The 22541-nt window shown below is 38.5% G+C and overlaps 1 protein-coding gene across 3 annotated transcripts in view; it reads right to left on the bottom strand.

Moving 5' to 3' along the window:
• The window catches only part of CTNND2 (catenin delta 2), a 928369-nt gene that overhangs the window by 757592 nt on the left and 148236 nt on the right, over positions 1-22541 (bottom strand). The gene's annotated exons all lie outside the window — the stretch shown is intronic.

The following is a 22541-nucleotide window of genomic DNA, read 5'->3' as shown; positions in this document are numbered from 1 at the left end:
CACAGAGGGTCCCGCCCCCTACGTCCTGGGGAAAAAAATGCTGATGTCAAGAAGCCTCCATAAAACCCCAGAGGACCGGGTTCGTAGAGCTTCTGGAGAGCTGACCACGTGGAGGTTCCTGGAAAGTGGCACATCGGGAGGGCTTGGAAGCTCTGCGCCTCTTCCCCCATAACTCGCCCTATGCATATCTTCATCTGTATCCCTTGTGATATCCTCTGAAATAAACGTGTATACATATGTGTTTCCCTGAGTTCTCTGAGCTGCTCTGGCAAATTAATAGAATCCAACCCAGGGACTGTGGGAACCCCAGCTGAAGCCTGTTGGTCAGAAGTTCTGAGGCCTGGACTTGCAATTGGTGTCTGGGGGGATGAGACAGTTTTGGGGACTGAACTCTCAACATGTGGGCTCTGACACTCTCTGAGAGTGGATAGTGTAGTAGATAGTGTCGGACTGATAGAGTAGATAGTGTCAGAACTGAATTAGAGGACACCCAACTGTGTCTGTTGCTTGGCGTGTATGGGAAAAAACCCACACATTTGGTCACAGAAGTCTGTGTTTGTTGTTGTTGTGTGAGAGTAGAAGAAAAATAGAGTTTGAGAGGGTTTTTCCCAAAACAGAATATTTTCAACTCAAAAGAAAATCTATCAGACATTCCCCTTTGCAAGAAAATCATACAGAAGCCATGATTAATAATTTACCAATAATTAAAGAGATACCTGAATTAACATAAGAAGCTTAGTTAGTATTGTGAAATACAGTCAATAACTAATCTACTTCACAAATATTTACCAAGTTCCTAGTCTGTGACAGACAGCAGACAAAAACTGGCAAGGCCATTTGCCATAGTTGATTTTGTCTGAGTTTATTTGTGAAAGAAAGCAGAAACTCAAATAACATTAGACCCAATGCATAAGTGGATGCATATATACAGGTTAAAAACAAGATTCTCAGAATTGTTCCCATCTTTCCCTCACAAACAAATGAGATTGCTGTGGTCTGAATATTGATGTCTCCCAAATTCATACGCTGAAATATTAATACCCAAGGTGATGGTACTAGGAGGAGGGGCCTTTGAGAGGAGATGAAGTCAAGAGGGTGGAGCCCTCATAAATAGGATGAGTCCTTATAAAAGAGGCCTGAGAGAGACTTCTCCACCCTCCCACGATGTGAGGGCACAGCAATAAGGCATCATCTATAAACCAGAAAGTCGGCCCTCCCCAGACACTAAATATGCCAGGTCTTAATCTTTTGCTTCCCAGCTCCAGAACTTCAAGTTAATTTCCATTGCTTATAAGGACCCAATTTATGGTGTTTGGTTACTCTGGTCCCCGAGAGAGCAGCCATGACCTTGTATCGCCACCTCTCTCCATGTCCAATGGTTCACAAGGGACTTTATGCAAGGTGATATGGTCTGACTATGTTCCCCAACAAATCTCATCTTGAATTGTAGCTCCCAAAATCCCCACATGTAGTGAGAGGGACCAGGTGGGAGGTAATTAAATCATAGGGGCAGGTTTTGCCCATGCTGTTCTCATGATAGTGAATAAGTCTCAAGAGATCTGTAGCTCAAATGAACTTAAAAAGGGACTGAAGTATTTGTTACATGTATCATCTAGCAGTGATCAACAGAGAAAGCAATAGTTAACTGAGGATATTTACCAAGGCATTACAAAACCCCCATCTCAATAAAAGACTGAGAGTAAACAGAAATTATTTTCTTGCCTAAAGCTATTATATTACACATCCCTCCAGGAACCAGGGTTGTGTAAATATTAAAAGATATTTTCTATTATACCATATCTAAGCATCCTGGGTTTTACATTAAGAGATGTGATTTCCACAGTAGCCTTTGCCCTAAGTTTTTACGTATGTCTAGTTAATAATTTAGAGATATGCCAACCTAAAAAGGCCCCATTACAGAATTTTACTTAAAATATATGTTAAGGAAAGCAGTCATCCAAATTTCCTATTGAACATTTCATCTAATTTTTTATTTGTTTTAATTTTATGAAGTACTTATAATAATATCACCAATGGGGATTGGAATAGCACCGGAAAAGTAAATCTGTTACAAACAGAATATGTGAGAAGGAATAATAATATCACCAATGGGGATTGGAATAGCACTGGAAAAGTAAATCTGTTATGAACAGAATATGTGAGAAGGTTTGGGGAAATAATATCAACAAAACAAAATGTGGGCAAAGAGTTAGAATCAGATTAAATATGATTTGGCAAAATGCAACCACAGCTAAAAAGATTAAAGTATTGAAGGTGATGAATACCAACAGGATGACAGAAAGAGATTTGCATAATTATGGTGGTGTGTTAGGAAGAACATAATAAAGCATATTTATGTATTCAACATGCTTTCTCATATGGTTTTCTTATTCGATCAAGTCTCTTAATTATGTAAAATGTAAACAACCAGTTCAGCAAATGTTGTGCCCAGATAAAGAGTGGAACCTATGAATTTCCAGCTAGGGAAGGTTTCAGAGACGGTGAAAGAGAGCAGAAAGTAAGAAGGAAGGACAATGCAGCTCTTGTGTGCACAGTCGCCTCTGGTCCCTGAGAGAGGCGGCGTGACCTTCTATTGCCACCTCTCTCCATGTCCATGGGTTCACAGGGGACTCTATGCAAGGTGATATGGTTTGGCTATGTCCCCCGGCCAAATCTCATCTTGAATGGTAGCTTCCATAATCCCCACGTGCAGTGAGAGGGACCAGGTGGGAGGTAATTAAATCACGAAGGCAGGTTTTGCCCATGCTGTTCTCATGATAGTGAATAAGTCTAATGAGATCTGATGGTTTTAGGAAGGGCAGTTCCCCTGCACGTGCTCTCTTGCCTGCCACCATGCAAGACATGCCTTTGCTTCTCCTTCACCTTCTGCCATGATTGTGAGGCCTCCCCAGTCATGCAGAACTGTGAGTCCATGAAAACTCTTTCTCTACAAATTACTCAGTCTTAGGTATGTCTTTATTAGCAGCATGAGAATGGACTAATACACAAGGAGCACCTCATGCTGAGAAAGGGGGAGTCTTACATATTTTAAATTACCATTTTAATTTTTGTTTATTTACATTTTATTGGGCCCATGCTAATTCAAGCTCTGAGCCAGTATTCTTATCAACATATTTTTGACAAAGAAATTGTTTAAGGGCCCATAGTTATTAAGTCACATAAGTGGGCCCAGAACTCAGGCTTTCTGCCTTTTAATTCCTATTTCAATGTCCTTTGATGTGTCAGCCTATTTCCTATAACCTGTACTGCCTCCTAATGCTACTCTACTAACTAATTTTTATAAAATATAACTCCTTAAAAGCATAACAGTGACCTGTCATAAAAAAATATGGGATTTAATAGGCACTGAATCAAGGTTTCTCCTCGGGCACTTGACAAGTGTGACCCACACAGTATGAGGAATAATTAGGCCTGTTTATCTACCTCCTTTCTCCTTACAGCAATAACAGAAAGAGAAGTGGAATCTTCAAGGCTTATTCCATCGTACAGAGCTACCGCTACCTAAGGCAACCTCCATTCCTGAATGCAAATGACTTGGAATAATTTCCATGATTCATAATTTTTTTAATCCAAATTTAAGTATTGTGTCTGGACAGAAAAGACAGTCACCCTCCAATCACAATCTTCTCAGCTCAGGTCACACAGAAGAGAGAGAGGAAACTGCAAAAGACTTGCCCCAGTGAATCCCTGGATGGCCTTAGGGTAAGTATAAAAAGTGTTAAACTTCTAACTTCGCAGTAATATGGCCAAATATGTCAGTCTTAATCACAGCTAATCTACTAAAAATTAGTATTTAATCTGTGCAACCAGGAAATCTGGGAAGTATAGAGAAATAAAAAGCAAAAACCAAGAACAAAGGAAGAGCAACCACCAGCAATTCTGCCATTCCAGATAAGTAAAATTACTTTGGGATTTTGGTGATTTATTATTTCTAATATAACTTATTCTGTACAATGATTTTTACATAATAAGGCACTAATGCAAGGTTTTTGAATTTCTTGTGGCTCAGCAACATCTCATGAACAATTTCTTATATCAACAAACATTGCTCTACAGTTTAATTACAATGAATACTCAGTATTCAATAATCTGTACATGTTGAAAGTTATCTACCTGTCTTTTATATGTGATTTTTACCCCATTTTTACATCTATGACATATTCAATACATGGGTTCCCAGCAGTAGAATTGGTAAAATAAGGAATCTGTATTTTTCGGCCTTTTGTTAGCCAGTCCTGCTGCCAGGCTGGTCCAGCCTACTCGCCCACTGGAAAGGTCATGAGAATGTTATCTCACCACAATGTTAACCACACGGATCTCCATTATCCTCTCAGGCTTTTGCCAACCTGATATAGAAAAATGCACCCCTTTGACTTTGTTTTTGTTTGACTGTGAGTAGAGTGCACACTTTACCCAGATTTATTCACCCTGTACAGCACTTCTTGCTACCCTTGAAGTGGTTACCATGTAAGAAGTCTTCCTACACATAGTAGAATTATAATCTGCAAATACCCAAGCTGCATTTTGGACAGACCCATCTTCCACATGAGAAAAAGAGACAGCAGTGAGGGAAGAACAGCCCTAAATTTCGGGTGGGTTCTTCTAGCAGAACTTGGTACCAACAAGTCCTATGTCCAGAAAATAATAAAACAACAACACTAGCAGTTTCAGGGTGCAAGTCACCCTGCTCTATGCCCACACATGCATGAGCAGTGTTACGGACAGAACTGTGTTCCCCAAATTCATATGCTGAAGCCTTAATCCCTATGGGACTGTATTGGAGATGGAGCCTTTAGGGAGGTGATTAAGGTTAAATGGGGTCACAGAGTGGTGGGGCCCTAATATAACAGGACTTCATGTGCTTATACGAAGAGCAAGTGGCATCAGAGGTCTCTCTTCCCCTTTGCATACACAAAGACAGAAAGCCGTAAGTAGGCACAATGAGAAAGTACTGTCAACCAGCAGGGAAGAGAGGTGGCCTACTGGCACCTTGATCTTGGACTTCTGGTCTCCAGAAATATGAGAAAATAAATTTCTGTTATTTAAACCATTCAGTCTGTAGTATTGTGCTATGGCGGCACAAGCTGACCAATACAAAAAGTGTTCAATTTTCTCAACTTTCTTTCCCTTAATTCCCCTGTGGGCTGGGCATGGAGTCTTGGGAACTGACAGGAGAAAGGCAAAACATCTCTTGGTAACACCTTCATCTAAAATGAATCACAGGTCTCAGGAGGAGGCATGTGTCCCAACATTGCTTCAAATCAGCATACCAGGACAAAGCAAAGCTTACAAAGGGATGTACCCCATTGTATGAAATAAGCCTACAGAATAAAACAGTATCTTAAACACATCCATAATACTACCACTGTCATAAATGATGCAATAAGAAATTCAGAAAAATTGGCCTGCATAACAATAACAGCAAAAGCAGTTAGGCCCTGCGTGCCGAGCCTTCTTTTCAGTTTGAACTCTTATAACCATAGGTAATAAGATGTTATGATGTCCAAATGAATAGTCTAAACTTTTCTTTCCCAAATAGGAGTCTCTATAAATTTACATTACACTTGGCAACATGCTAGAATCTTAACTGCATTTTGGAAGGCCAAACTCTCTAGCCATCAATGCAGAGACAATATTCAATGTCATATTTTATTGACATCCATCACACACACACAAACACACACGTAAATTCTTCATATTTGAACTTGTTCTTTCTTTAGTCACTTTTGCATTGCAACTGATGACTTACACATCAAGACATGGTCATCTTCAACAAAATAACTGATGATGTCTGCATCACACAACCATCCAATTAAGTGATACAGCCAGCATTCTTGTGTCACTCTTACTTGGTGGTCTCCTTCTCTCCAATTTTCCAGTAAGTTCCTGTGGCCATTATATGGGTTTGCTCCTTCTTAGCTGCCCTCCCCTCTCTATAAGCCATGACCTCTTATCCTTCCAATTCTCCTCTCATTCTGTCACTCTTGGGGTCCTAGGGCCCTCAGGCTCTGAAGTCACATGCTTAAAATTCCAGCATTTCCAAACTCCAAGTATGCTGTGGGAAGCTAGAGATTTCATTAGTTAGACTTGCACTATAGCAGCCCCTACCCACACATGACTATCTACATTTTAATTAAAATAACATTAAAAAGTCAACTATTCATATATTTCAACTGCTCCAGAGCTAGAGATGGCCAGTGTGTACACTATTGAACAGTGAAAAGTGGAAGATCTCCATCACTGCAGAAAGTTCTACTGATGGCCCAAGTCTATGCCCAGTAGTAAATTCTCTGATATAATCTTCCATCTGCAGCTGAATCCAGGCAGGAGAGGTCTTGAGATGTGGTCAGATTACCAGGATAACTGGAAGGCAGAACTGGTGGGCCTCCTGAAAGATTCTATGTGGATGTGAGCCACAGTGAGAGGAGACCAGGTGAGTCCAAGGGCTTGGCCTGAGTGACCGGCCATCAGCCAAGATGTCAAGAATGTGGGTGGAACAGACTTGGGGCAGGGAAAGGCAACCTTGCCTGCAAACTTTCAACCTGAAATCTACCTATGACTCTTATGTGCTGCTGACATCTGGGCAGCTGAGCTCTATGGCCAGAAACCACACTCTGATGTCAGTCAGGGAATGTAAAGATTGAGAGCTATTTATGACAAACCCACAGCTAATATCACACTGAATGGGCAAAAACTGGAAGCATTCCCTTTGAAAACCAGTACAAGACAAGGATGCCCTCTCTCACCACTCCTATTATAGTGTTGGAAGTTCTGGCCCGGGCAATCAGGCAGGAGAAAGAAATAACGGGTATTCAATTAGGAAAAGAAGAAGCCAAATTGTACCTGTTTCCGGATAGCATGATTGTATACTTAGAAAACCCCATCGTCTCAGCCCAAAATCTCCTTAAGCTGATATGCAACTTCAGCAAAGTCTCAGGATACAAAATCACTGTGCAAAAATCACAAGCATTCCTATACACCAATAGAAGACAGAGAGCCAGATGATGAGTGAACTCCCATTCACAATTGCTTCAAAGAGAATAAAAAACCTAGGAATCCAACTTACAAGGGATGTGAAGGACCTCTTCAAGGAGAACTAAAAACCACTGCTCAACGAAATAAAAGAGGACACAAACAAATGCAAGAACATTCCATGCTCATGGATAGGAAGAATCAGTATCATGAAAATGGTCATACTGCCCAAGGTAATTTATAGATTCAATGCCATCCCCATCAAGCTACCAATGACTTTCTTCACAGAATTGGAAAAAACTACTTTAAAGTTCATATGGAACCAAAAAAGAGCCCGCACAGTCAAGACAATCCTAAGCAAAAAGAACAAAGCTGGAGGCATCACACTACCTGACTTCAAACTATATTACAAGGCTACAGTAACCAAAACAGCATGGTACTGGTACCAAAACAGATGAATAAACCAATGGAACAGAACAGAGGCCTCAGAAGTAACACCACACATCTACAACCATCTGATCTTTGACAAACCTGACAAAAACAAGAAATGGGGAAAGGATTCCCTATTTAATAAATGGTGCTGGGAAAACTGGCTAGCCATATGTAGAAAGCTGAAACTGGATCCCTTCCTTACACCTTATACAAAAATTAATTCAAGATAGATTAAAGACTTGAATGTAAGACCTAAAACCATAAAAACCCTAGAAGAAAACCTAGGCAATACCATTCAGGACATAGGCATGGGCAAAGACTTCATGACTAAAACACCAAAAACAATGCCAACAAAAGCCAAAACAGACAAATGAGATCTAATTAAAATAAAGAGCTTATGCATAGCAAAAGAAACTATCATCAGAGTGAACAGGCAACCTACAGACTGGGAGAAAATTTTTGCAATCTACCCATCTGACAAAGGCCTAATATCCAGAATCTACAAAGAACTTAAACAGATTTACAAGAAAAAAACAACCCATCAAAAAGTGGGCAAAGGACACTTCTTACAGGCACTTTTCATACAGGACTTTTCATACAGGCACTTCTCAAAAGACAACATTTATGCAGCCAACAGACACATGAAAAAATGCTCATTGTCACTGGTCATCAGAGAAATGCAAATCAAAACCAAAATGAGATACCATCTCATGCCAGTTAGAATGGCGATCATTAAAAAGTCAGGAAACAACAGGTGCTGGAGAGGATGTGGAGAAATAGGAATGCTTTTACACTGTTGGTGGGAGTGTAAATTAGTTCAACCATTGTGGAAGACAGTGTGGCAATTCCTCAAGGATCTAGAACTAGAAATACCATTTGGCCAAGCAATCCCATTACTGGCTATATACCCAAAGGATTATAAATCATTCTACTATAAAGACACATGCGCACGTATGTTTACTGCAGCACTATGCACAATAGCAAAGACTTGAAACCAACCCATATGTCCATCAATGATAGACTGGATTAAGAAAATGCGGCACATATACACCATGGAATACCACGCAGCCGTAAAAAAGGATGAGTTCATGTCCTTTGCAGGGACATGGATGAAGCTGGAAACCATCATTCTAAGCAAACTATCACAAGAACAGAAAACCAAACACTGCATGTTCTCACTCACAGGTGGGAGGTGAACAATGAGAACACATGGACACAGGGCTGGGAACATCAACACACTGGGGCCTGTCAGGGGGCGTGGGGCTGGGGGAGAGATAGCATTAGGAGAAATACCTAATGTAAATGTTGAGTTGATGGGTGTAGCAAACCAACATGGCACATGTATACTTACATAACAAACCTGCACGTTGTACACATGTACCCTAGAACTTAAAGTATAATAAAAAATAAATTGTCTTATATATTATATATTCATGTATATTATATATATAATATATATTCATATATTATAGTATATATGTATATATTACATAGTATATATGTATATATAGTAGTATTCATATATATATATAATGGAATACTACTCAGCCATAAAAAGGAATGAAATAATGTTATTTGCAGCAACCTGGATGGAATTGGAGCCAATTATTCTAAGTGAAGTAACTCAGGAATGGAAAACCAAACATCATATGTTCTCACTCATAAGTGGGAGCTAAGCTATGAGGACACAAAGGCATAATAATAATACAGTGGACTTTGGGGACTCGGGGGGAAAGGGTGGGAGGGGGTGAGGGATAAAAGAGTACACATTGGGGACAGTGTATACTGCATGGGTGATGGGTGCACCAAGATTTCAGAAATCACCACTAAAGAACTTATGTAACCAACCACCACCTGTTACCCCAAAACTTATGGAGGAAAAGAATATATTGATGACTTCTAAACATTGCTTGTCAAATCTTGTTTCCCATCCTGTTCCTTCTCTTCAGGAAGGTCCCTTTTTATCTTTTAGTTTAGAGTAGCTAGAAACATTTATAACTCGTCTCTCACTTTCTTCTTTTACCTTCAGCAACAGACTTCAACTCCAGAGACTCTGATGTTAACTACCTTGACTTCCTGCCCCCTCACACCAAACAAACAAGAGAACCCTGTTACAGCCACACTTAGCCCTCTTTCCTTCTCTCATGTAGATCAAAGAAATGTCTTCCATTTCTTTCAGAGAATACCCCCCTCCCTGTTCTTGATCCTATGTTCTAAAAAACAAATGTTGGCAAAATAGAATTACTTTTGGCTTTACTTCCATCATCAGGCATTACTTTCATAATCTGCCATTACCTTATACCCAAGTGAATAATGAAATACGGCATTAGAACATCCCAGGTATTTTTATTTAAATATATATGTAAATATGAGCTACTGAATGTTTTAAAAATTTACATATTTTAATATATTTTATTTTTAAAATCTTCCACTGAATAGGTGACATTTTAAAGACTCCTACTACGTATAATTGAAGAATAAGCATAAACATCTTTTTATGCATATTAGGGTACACAGAATGTGTGGATTAGTACAAATTAGCAACACAAAGAACAGTATTGAGCACCTCATTTGTGTAATCACTCTCATCACCAAAACTGCAATTCTCTATTTGTAACTAGCATATCGCTACCAAAAGAAATAGGCATCACGTCATTCTCACTCAGAAGTGCTCTGCACACATAAACATATATTCATCCTCACTTCTCACTTTACAAAGAGAAATCTAAAGTTATCGCTTATCATAATATAAACAATATAGTAATAGTTGTCAAAACTATAAACAATTAGGGCAGAAACTCAATCTGTCTTGGTCTATGTTCAATTTCCCACAGCTAACTCAGTATGTAATATACAGAAGCTAGTTAATAAATATTTGTTGAGCTAATATATGAACGATTAGAGTAAAATCAATAATAATTGCTTATGAGAGCATGTAACAAAAATATAATGGGCTTTGCATTAGGAGCATTTCTCTATGTGGCATTTGAAATGATACTCCTTTATTTCAACTCAAGATAGCTGCTTTTCAGTAAAAGCAGAAATAGGATTCAGAATCCTAGGACTAGTTTAAGACTTTCGCTTCCGTCAACTACCTGAGAATGATGTACACTTTGGGTAAGTGGCTTCCAAGGTAGAATCGTCGATCAAGTAGGCTTCCAGAACCTGATACTTGCAACCAACAGCTTGCAAATATAGAATCTGGCAAAACATATAGAGAAGATCATGCAAGGATGGGAAGCAGCACCTTTGAGCCATAGTCAGAACATGCAACCACAAGGGCATCAGCAGACAAAGGCAGGAGGCAGAGGAATTTCAGTTCCACCTGAGAAGTTGGGGGTGTGGCATTAGGTCTTATTCATGGAGTCGGCTACACAGGTCATTTGCTGCTGTAGTGGAAGATGTGATGGCTGGAGGGTGGAGAGCTGGAGGGATCTCAGTGTTGAGCTCATGTGTCAAACACAAGGGGATGACCGTTCTACCTCTGTGTTCAGACAGGCAGGAGCAGTGGGAGGGTCAACATAGCTTGGTGGGTCAGGAAACCCATTCTGTATCCTTGCATGAGCTATTCATCATTGAGAAGAATGGGATCATCCTGAATATCACCACAGACTTAATTTCCACCTGAGTTATTATTCTTAGTGACATATTATGTGTGAAGGTAAAAAGGAAGGTTCTGTGATGACTTCTACAAAGCAAGATGGAACGGTGCTGCTCATACAGGGGAGACACCTAAGCAGCCAGGCTCTAGCAAACTGCGGTCAGTGAGGATGGGAGCAGGTCTTCCTTTGGCTATGTTCTGAATGTCTCACCGTCTGTTTCTAAAGCATGATCTCAGCCAATTTTATCTAATCTTAACAAGCATTACACTAACAACTTATCTGTCTTAAAAATATTACTGAAAAGGTAGTGCTTTTAAAAACAAACCAGTGGTTAAGGGTGAATCAATTGCTGCTGCTCCTGAGCTCTGCCCCAGGCAAGCTTGTGACTTGAGAGCCAGAGCCAACACCACAGGTGAAGCAAGGAAGATGCGAGTCGGCCAAGCAACAGGTCAGGCTCTCAGGGCAGAGCTGACAGATCTCTCAACAGCAATCAGGGTCCCCTCAGACCTGAGGACTGAGAAGAAAGCTAAAAAAGCGTAGGAGATGGAGTGATTGACAGTGTAATGGCACAGGGTTAGAGCAGAGAGGAAAGGATCAGAATAAATGTATATAGGGAGACGTGAGGAGCAGGAAAGAGCAGCAACTGGGCTGAGATGCAGGGAGCACTGGCTTGAGCCTCGAAACACTGCCAGAGAAGGAAAGTGGGGGCAGCAGACATGCTGTTGGTAGATCCTTGAAGAGGAAAGAGAGTGTGTGTGTGTGTGTGTGTGTGTTGTGTGTGTGTGTGTGTGCGCGTGTGTATTTCTATTTTATTATTTTATTATTATTTTTTTTTTGAGACAGAGTCTCACTTTGTTGCCCAGGCTGGAGTACAGTGCCACAATCTCGGCCCACTGCAAGTACCACCTCCCAGGCTCTGGTGATCCTTCCACCTCAGCCTGGGACTACAGGCATGTGCCACCGCGTCCAGCTAATTTTTGTGCTTTTAGTAGACATGGGGTTTCACCATGTTGCCCAGGTGGGTCTCGAACTCCTGAGCTCAGGCGATCCACCCACCTCGGCCAAAGTACTGGGATTGCAGGCATGAGCCACCATGCCCAGCTAAGGATTTTAAGAAACTGGATGATGACCTTGAATTTGTTAATGATCTTTAAGTTGAACCTGCTAATTTCAGGAAATAACCAATATATAACGTACTATATTATCATTGTTTTTTAAACCGAATAAACATTGTATTTATGGATTTGCATTTTCTTGGAATTCTGTGTCATATCCCAATAATGGAAGCGTGGCACATACATTGTTGGCAATGTTGTCACCCTTCACACATGTTGGCTCCACCAAGGCATTCTCAGGAGTCTTCTTTAGATGGGCCCTTCGTGGGATACTATATTATTATATCAACAAACGAAGTGAGCCATTCTCTACAACTGCATGTGGAATCCTGGGGAGAAGCTAGTACAATGAGGCTGAAGGCCACTGGTGTACGTATATGAGTTTCCAAGGGGCCCACACCTTCTATTTCCTCTCACTGAACACTATCCAGACCTCTCTTTGGCAAAGCCATGCACACCCAAGATTGGATGTGCAAGTAATGATTCAGATGTCTACCTCTAGCTGAGGCCTCACAGTTGATGTCCATACTATACATTTGTAATAAGCCACAACCTACCGCAAATGGCTCCATCAGATCCTCAGAAACACACCAAATTCAGCATGAGTCCAAGTCTCCTGCCTGGACACACAAAACCCTCCTAACCTGCCTCTCATGCCTGCAATATTACCTCCTTCAATCAAGTCCATGCATTATTCATTAGAAGAGTCAATCTTCCTTACCAACCATCTGATCACATAATGCTTTTTCCCTAAATTTATTTGAGTGGATCTCAGCATCTAAACAGAGGTTTCCAAACTTTCTTTGACAGAAAATGTGTTTTAACTCATGGCCCAATTACACATAATCATGTATTTTAACAGAAACAAGATTTCATGAAAAAGGAAGCTTTATAACATGTGATGCACTATATTTTCTATTTTATTCCATTTTATTTAAAATGCTAGTGTCACCCACTAAATTAATGGATACAAAACAGTTCAGAAACCACTGACACAGAGGATAGAGTTTGATCTGCTTTGCATGATGTATGAGGCTGTTCTTGCCCTGGCCCACACGTCTCCACTCTTAAGGCTGTTGCCTCTCCTCTCACACCTTACACTACACACACCAAGCCTCTTGCCACTCCCAATACATCTTATTAAACTGTGTTGTGAACATGCAGAGTTCTCTTCCTGCGTGTGCCAATTCAGTTTACCACAATTGAATTTATCATCTTCCCTTTATCATCACCAAGACTTTTGCTGGCTGCCAAACTCCCTTTCTCTTTTCACTTTCATAGTCCTGTGGATTCATTTCTTCCTCTCTGAAGCCTTTTGGACAACTCCAGGCATCATGAATCATTTCACGTCCTCTTTACTGTTACCTTTACAGCTTGAACTTTCCTCAAATATTACATGATCACTAAGAACTGTGATGATCTTATCTTTTCTGGGATTAAAAAAAACTTTTAATGTTTTTGAAATCGGGATGGTTCTTCATGTGACTATGGCCCCTTTTTCCTTTAAGCCATTTGGGATAAATTTTCTGTCATTTGCAGTTAAAAGTGTTACTAAATCAATGATGTACTCAATATCTTAGATCTATGGAAATACCATATATTTTACATTTTACATCCCCTAATTAGTTCATGAATTCTTTGAGCACAGAAATTGGGTCTTATTCATATTTATAACCTCAGTGCCTAGAATAATGCCTAGTAAAGAGCTGGCATCATTAAATGCTTACTGAATAAGTCAAAATGAAAGAACATTTATAATTTATTGTCAGCCCCATTTTCAAATGTCAAGGAATTTTACACGTACAACACTGGCACATAAATGTCCTATAACTCTTCCCAGGTTTACAAACATAAATATTCAATATGTTAAATTAAATCTATTAAGTATATATCTATAAAAATAGAAATATTCAAATTAATGACTTTGGTTGATACATAATATTAAAGTAGTCAAACCATATATATTTCTACCAATCACACCTATGTCTACATTTATAATGGAAATATGTCTAGATAAAATTAATAATCATAATAAGTTCTAGGGTTCATCTCTACTACGAATTAGATAGTGACACATCTCTTGCATCAACGACCATCCTAGTTCCCCCAGACAACACAAATATATTTCAACAGCTGATTGATGGGTTTACCAAGCTACAGGGACACTTATCCTTATGCGAGAAAAATAAAGTGTGGGATTCTAAAATTACAGACCCATCAAACTAACAGTAGATTGAGCCGAAATTGAAATAGTCACAGTACTTTAAAATTTGACTCTTCCAGAATAAAAGAGGAAGTTCTAATGCATTTCATAAAAATGAAGCTCAGTGTTGAACTGACTATTCTTTTGGCTGAAACTTCAAAGAAGCATGCTTAGCACAGCCCCTAATACAGTGTTCATCACACACAGTGACTGTCCAGAATACACTGTCACTGCCAAATGTCTCAGGTGCTGGAGTTCCTCTCACACAGCTCCTGTAGACTTCGAATCCATCTCATACATTGCATCTGTGCAAGACACTGAATAAAAGCATCTAAGCTTATAAGTGAAATACAACCTGTCTTCCTAAATATTCTCCCTAGTAATATCCTAAACAAATACGCAGTTTTCCAGCTTAGATTCCCCATTTAATCATAGATTTACATCATAAAATCTGGCAACAAAACAAAACAAAAAACGTGTTTAAGCCAGTCACAACAATTTTACCACTGTGAATTGCCAACTTTGACTGTCACAATCTATTAAACAGAAAGTCCCCAAATGCCAGCCACACAGTGGTTCGCAACATGTTCTTACTTCACAGTACTTGAAAGTGTCCACTCAAATTATGGCAATTTACCCTTCATATTGATTGCAAATATGTATCTGCCACTTCACAATTTCTCAAGATTCCGAAGCTCAATGACACATCTAGTTTTTCCAGAATTGCTACCAATGGGCAGTCAAGGACAAAAAATCTCACTCTGCAAACAGATATCTGCACTCAGTCCATTTGTTTAACCTATCACAACAGAGACTGTATCAATCAGTGTTTTAAAATTAACTATAAAACCGAGTTTCAACTACTCTTATACAACTTTAGTAACTACCATTGACTTAGCAGTTTTTTAAATAAATTGCTGACCTTAAAAGAACAAATAGAAAACAAAGACTGAATAGAGCCATAATAATTTTATAGCTGCCAAGATACACTGACATTTTTTACCCACATATAACAAATTTTGAAATTTTAAGTGATATAACCTGCCTATTACAACACATGACTTTAAAAGTAAGCTGTGCTTAGGAGTTAAATCTAAATTATATATATTTAAGAGGTATTACTGTAATTGTAAACATTACATAGCAAAGAAACTCTCATTTTTTGTATATAATCATTCAATATTACACTTCAGGGCTTCAAATACCCTGGTATGTGATCAATAACTAATTTTAAATGGACAAATAATTAGATATTATGAAAAGGGGTGATTATCAATTCCCAGCCTTACTTTTTGCCAATTTGTTTTCTGTTTTCTTTTAATTTACAATTTGTACAAATCATTACCCTGTCAAGCAAAATTTATAGCATTTCTTTACCGCCAAATTCCCATTTTCTCCAAATAAGACTCTCAGATATTGTTCCCTTTTTAAATTACCTCCTAATGAAAATATTTTCCCTCTCACCTGCATTTATATCTTATCTGCTTATTATTTGTTACTATCTCTGTTGGGTTGAGTTTGGGAGTATGTGATAATTTTCAATTATGTCCACAGATTCTTTCATACTCCTCTCTTCAGGAAGTAGAGCTTACTTCACCTCCCCTTGAGAGTGGGCTACACCTAGTGACCCTTTACACAAATAATATGGTAGATGTGATGGTATATGATCCTGAGACAAGTTATGAAAGACACTCAGACTTCCCTATTGATCTCTCTTTGATCATTCACTCTGGGGAAGTCAGCTTCCAGGCAGACAGGATGCTCAAGCAGCCCTATGGAGAAAGAGGTCCACGTAAGGAAAAACTAAAGCCTCCTACCAACAACTGGCAAAGGACTGATACCTACAACCAATGGGCCATATGAGTAAGACATTTAGACAGCAGATCTTCCAGTCCCAGGCCTGCTTCAGATGATATAGACCTGGCTCCCATCTTGACTGAAACATTAGAGGAAACTTTGACTCAGAAATACCCAGCTAAGTGGCTCCTAGATTCTTGACTCACAGAATCCATGAGATAAATATTAGTTGTGTTAAGGTCCTAAATTCTAGGGCAATGTGTTATGCAGCAACAGATAACTAATATTGAGTGTAGTGACAATCTTCAGGTGTTTCTGAGGGTCATTACCTAATGCTGAGGTTTCAGTGATTTCATTATAGTCTTTTTTTGACACCAGCACATGGAAGGAGTCAGAAAATATGCCAGGCCAGAGGTTCTGCTCCATCCCCAAATTGTATTCTGCATAGTCCCTCAGAGTTTATGACTTATCACAGACTCCTCAGGAGCCATCTCCAAGAAGGGTTCAAAGTTAGGAAGAAATCAAGGAAAATAATGTATGAATGACTTAGCATGAGAGTAATCATGATTTCACAGTACATTATAATTTGTCTGTTTAAAGATTTCTAAAGATGTTCAAAGATTTTACTTAGTATATATACACATTTAAAAAGCATTTCATAATTATTGCTGAAGTTTAGGTTGATATTTTTGGACATGGATATCTTCTCCATGGTTTACGTAAAATAAGTATAAAATAATAGTCTTACATATGAATGATAATGAGGATATACAATGTTTTTATGTCATCAGATGATCTAATCTTATTCATTTACTATACCTTATTTTTAAAAAATAGACCCTTGTATATTTAGGTTTCAAGTATTTCTCTTAATGAGTGCATATCATAATCTATAATTATATAGCTATGATTAGTGCTAAGTTTCCAATGACTAATTTTCTGGCAGGGTTTTTGCAGGATCCTCTGGGCAAGTGCTCACACCGAAGCCAGTATTCTGGCACTTGACTTTCTTCCCATTCTTCAACTAGTACCTTTCTGGTCTTGGTATGAACCAATTGCATAATCTCCCAACTCAAGGTGGAGTGAGTTAATTTTACCTTGATAGACACTAGCACTGCCGACTGACTTTCCATTTTTCTTCTTCATCTAGGACAGCATTCACCTAAAATCAGTCTTGCTGTTATGACTTGTTTTGGTTAAGGAATTATAATTGAGTACAAGCATTTAAGACCCCGTGTATGATTCCTCATTCTCTGTTTCTTCCTACTTTGAAAAACCCTGTGTGTTATATTAGGGTGACAGAGGCATGAGAGATTGAAGAGTAACTATGTGGAAGAGGAGGTTTCATCTACCCACAGAGGATATGTTGCTTGAGTGATTAACTGGACTGCTTGGATTAAGCCAGTGTGATTCTGGTATTGTTTGTTACTTTGGCATACCCAGCCCATCCTGACTAATACACTGTCCAGAGTGCATGATGGGGGATACCTACAAAAGTTTCTGAGTTAAAAGAACATGATAGTCTAAATTTCTCTTGAAAAACAAATTTTGTTTTGCCCCCAAAGGGTTCAGCTTTAATTCCAGTCCTACTGGAAAAATATTTCTCTGGATCTTAGTTTCCTCATTGGTATAGGTATCATTGGTATAGCTCTATATTGTAGGTTTGCGTCAAGATTCAAAAACAGTAATTTTTATTATATTTTAAAAATTACAAAGCTTGTGACTAGACATTAGAACATTAATACAAAATGGATTTTAATTCCTAAATTATCTTTGTTAATATATTTTAAATTATCTTATACACCAAGATGTAATCAATAATAATTGGTAAATGAACTATGACGACGAATACTTATACAACATTGTGATATATGGTTTAAGCAATGCACTTTTTAAAACCAAATGTATTTCTTAACTTCTTGTTATGATAAAATTAAGATTTCATAGACACTCACCTGCCTGGGGTAAAATTTAGTAGACTTTTTTATATCAGGAAATTAAAGAAACACTCCACTAAAGTGTAAACCTGAAATTTCTACTTAGGGAAACCATTAAATAATTTAAAAGAGATTTATCAGTGAATTTTGTTGATGTGCTCACAATTTAATCAATATTAATCATCTTTTCCACCATTCATTCTGAAATTTCTCAAGTGTAAAGCAGAAGAAAAGACAGCTTGTTTCCAACTTTTATTTTAGATTCAGGCGTACATATGCAGGTTTGTAATATAGGTAAATTGAGTGTCATGGGGGTCTGGTGTACAGATATTTCATCACCCAGGTAAGAAGAATAGTAGCCAATAGGTAGTTGTTTGATCATCTCCCTTCTCCCACCCTACACCCTCAAATAGGTCCCAGTGTCTGTTGTTCCCTTCTTTGTGTCCACATGTACTCAGTATTTACCTTCCACTTGTAAGTGAGAACATGAGGGTTGGTTTTCTGTTCCTGCTTTAGTTCACTTAGGATAATCGCCTCCAGCTCCATTCATGTTGCTTCAGTGAACGTGATCTTGTGCTTTTTAGTGGCTCCACAGTATGCCACAGTGTATATCTGCCACACTTTCTTTAACCAGTCTACTGCTAATGGCCATTTAGATCGATTCCATGTTTTTGCTATTGTGAACAGTGTTGTGATGAATATGGTGTAATGATTTACATTCCTTTGGGAATATACCCAATAATGGGATTGCTGGGTTGAATGACACTTCTGCTTTAACTTCTTTGGGAAATTGCCACACTGCTTACTACAATGGCTGAACTAATTTTCATCCCAACAAGACATTCCTTTTTCTCCACAGCCTCACCAGCATCTGTTACTATTTGACTTCTTAATAACAGTCATTCAGACTGGTGTGAGATAGTGTCTCTCTGTGATTTTGATTTGCATTGTTCTAATGATTCATGATGTTAAGTACTTTTTCATAAATTGTTGGCTGTGCACAGTCTTCTTTTGAAAAGTGTCTGTTCATGTCTTTGGGCCACATTTTAATGGGGTTGTTTTTTGCTTGCTACTTTAAGTTCCTTACAGATTCTCTATATTAGACCTTTGTCAGATGCATAAGTTACAAATATCTTCTCCCATTCTGTACGCTGTCTGTTTACTCTATTTTCTTTTGCTGTGCAGAAACTCTTTAGTTTAATTAGGTGGTCCCCTTTATCAATTTTTGTTTTTGTTGCAATTGCTTTTGGTGTCTCCATCATGAAATCTTTACCAGAGCCTATGACTGGAATACAATTTCCTAGGTTATCATCAGGGTTTTTATAGTCTTAGGTTTTCCATTTGTCTTGAGTTGATGTATGTAAGGAAGGGATCCAGTTTCAATCTTCTGCATATGGCTGGCCAATTTATCCCAGCAGCATTTATTGAATAGGAAGTCTTTTTCTTATTGCTCATTGTCAGTTTGGTCAATTAGATGGCTGCAGGTGTCTGGCTTTATTTCTGGGCTCTCTATTCTGTTCCACTGGTCTATGTGTCTGTTCTTTTTTTTTTCTTTTTCCACTAACATGCTGTTTTCATTAGTGTAGGCTTATAGTATAGTTTAAAGTCAGGTAGTGCGATGCCTCCAGCTTTGTTCTTTTTGCTTAGGATTTCTTGGGCTATTGGGGCTCTTTTTGGTTCTATATGCTTTATACAATAGGTGTTTCTATTTCTGTGCAGAATGTCATTGGTAGTTTGGAATAGCATTCAATCTATAAGTTGCTTTGGGCAGTATGGCCATTTTAACAGTATTTATTCTTCCTATCTATGAGCACGAAATGTTCTTCCATTTTATCAGTCATCTCAGATGTCTTTCAGCAGTATTTTGTAATTCTCATTGTAGAGATCTTTCACCTCCCTGGTTAGCTGCATTCCTAGGTATTTTGCACTATTTGTGGCTATTGTGAATGGGATTGGTTTCTTCATTTGACCCTCAGCTTGGACACTGTTGATGTATACAAATGTTACTGATTTTGTGCACTAATTTTATATTCTGAAACTTTGCTAAAGTTGTTTATAAGATCTAGGAGCTCTGGGGCAGAGACTATGGGGTTTTCTAGGTATAGAATCATATTGTCTGCAAGCAGAGAAAGCCTGACTTCCTCTCTTCCTATTTGGATGCCTTTTATTTCTCCTTCCTGATTGCTCTGGCTAGGACTTCCAGAACTGTGTTGAATGGAAGTGGTGACAGTGGTCATCCTTGTCTTGTTCCAGTTCTCAAGGGGAATGCTTCCAGCTTTTACCTGTTCACTATGATATGGCTGTGGGTATGTTATAGATGGCTCTTATTATTTTGAGGTATGTTCCTACAGTGCTTAGTTTGCTGAAGGTTCATAACATGAAGGAATATTTAATTTTATTAAAAGCCTTTCTGTATTTATTGAGTTAATTAGGTTTCATGTTTTTAGTTCTATTTATGTGATGAATCACATTTATTGATTTGCAAATGTTGAAACAAACCTGCATCCAGGAATAAAGCCTACCTCATCATGGTGGAATACCTTGTTCGTGTGCTGCTGGATTTGGTTCGTTTGAAATTTGTTGATGACTGTTTACATCAATGTTCATCAAGGATATCGGCCCGAAGTTTTCTTTTTTTGTTGTGTCTCTACCAGGTTTTGCTATCAGGATGATGCTGTCCTCATAGAATGAGTTAGGGAGGAGTCTGTCCTCCTCAATTTTTTGGAATAGTTTCAGTAGGATTGGTACCAGCTCTTCTTATACATCTGATAGAACTCAGATGTGAATCCATCTGGTACTCAGCTTTTTCTGGTTCGTAGTGTTTTTATTACTGATTCAATTTTGGAACTCATTATCAGTCTGTTCAGGATTGCAATTTCTTCCTTTTCTCACCTTGGGAGACTGTATGTTTCCAGGAATTTATCAATTTCTTCTAGGCTTTCTAGTGCATAGAGGTGTGCATAGAGGTGTTTGTAGTAGTCTCGGAGGGATTTTTGTATTTCTTGGGGGTCAGTGGTAATGCCCTCTTTGTTATTTCCAATTGTGTTTATTGGGTTCCTCTCTCTTTTATTATTAATCTAGCTAGTGGTATATCAATCTTATTTATTCTTTCAAATAACTACCTCCAAGATTTGTTGATCCTTTGTATAACATTTTCTTCTCAGTTTCATTCATTTCTGGTCTGATTTTGGTTATGTCTTATCTTCTGCTACCTTTGGGGTTGATTTGCTCTTGATTTTCTAGTTTCTCTAGGTGTGATGTTAGGTTGTGAATTTGAGATCTTTCTAACTTTTTTAATGTGGGCATATAGTGTTATAAACGTTTCTCTTAACAATGCTTTAGGTAGGTCCCAGAAATTCTGATATGTTTTATCTTTGTTCTCATCACTTTCAAGGAATTTCCTTATTATTCTGTTGTGGTTTTTTGGGGGAGGGGGCGGGGAGGTGGAGAGTTCTGTAGATGTTTGTTAGATCTATTCGGTCAAGTGTGGAGTTGAGGTCCCAAATAACTTCTTTATTTTCTGCTCTGATGATCTAATATTGTCAATGGGGTGTTGACATCTTCCTCTATTATTGTGTGGTTATCTACATCTCTTTGTAAGTCTCTAAGAACTTGTTTTATGAATCTGGGTGCTCCTGTCTTGGCTGCATATACATATAGGATAGCTATGTTTTCTTGTTGAGTTGATCCTTTTACCAATATGTAATGCCCTTTTTGTCTGTTTTGATTGTTGTTGGTTTAAAGTCTGTTTTGTCTGCAATTAGAATAGTAGCCCCTGCTTTTTTCTGTTTACTTAGTGGATTTTTTTCCATCCCTTTACTGTGAGCCTGTGGGTTTCATTCCATGTGGGGCAGGTATCTTAAAGACAGTAAATCTTGCTTCTTTATACATTTTGCCACTTTGTGCCCTTTAATTGGGGCATTTAGGCCATTTACATTCAATGTTACTATTGATATGTACAGATTTGATCATATTATCTTGTTATTAGCTGGTTATTATGTAGACTTGATTGTGTGGTTGCCGTATAGTGTCACTGATTTATGTAGTTGTGTGTCTTTTTGTGGTGGCTAGTTCAACATTCTTTCCTTTCCATAATTAGCACTCCCTTCAGGACCTCTTGTAAAACAGGTCTGGTGGTAACAAATTCCCTCAGCATCTGCTTGTCTGAAAAGGATCTCATTTCTTCTTCATCTACGAAGTTTAGTTTGACTGGATATGAAATTCTCCATTGCAATTTATTTTCTTTCATAATGCTTAATATAGGCCCCCAATCTCTTCTGGCTTGTAGAGTTTCTGCTGAAAAGTCCACCATTAGCCAGATGGGGTTCCCTTTGTGGATGACCTGTAACTTCTCTCTAGATGCTTTTAATATTTTTTTCTTTCACTTCAATCCTAGAGAATCTGATGACTATGCATCTTGTCGATGGTCATCTTGTAATACCTTGCAGGCATTTTCTGCATT

Source organism: Gorilla gorilla, chromosome 19 (assembly GCF_029281585.2).
Source record: "Gorilla gorilla gorilla isolate KB3781 chromosome 19, NHGRI_mGorGor1-v2.1_pri, whole genome shotgun sequence".
Classification (NCBI taxonomy): Eukaryota; Metazoa; Chordata; class Mammalia; order Primates; family Hominidae; genus Gorilla; species Gorilla gorilla.
The sequence above is the reverse complement of the archived record's forward strand: the minus strand, read 5'-3'. Positions and strand labels throughout refer to the sequence as shown.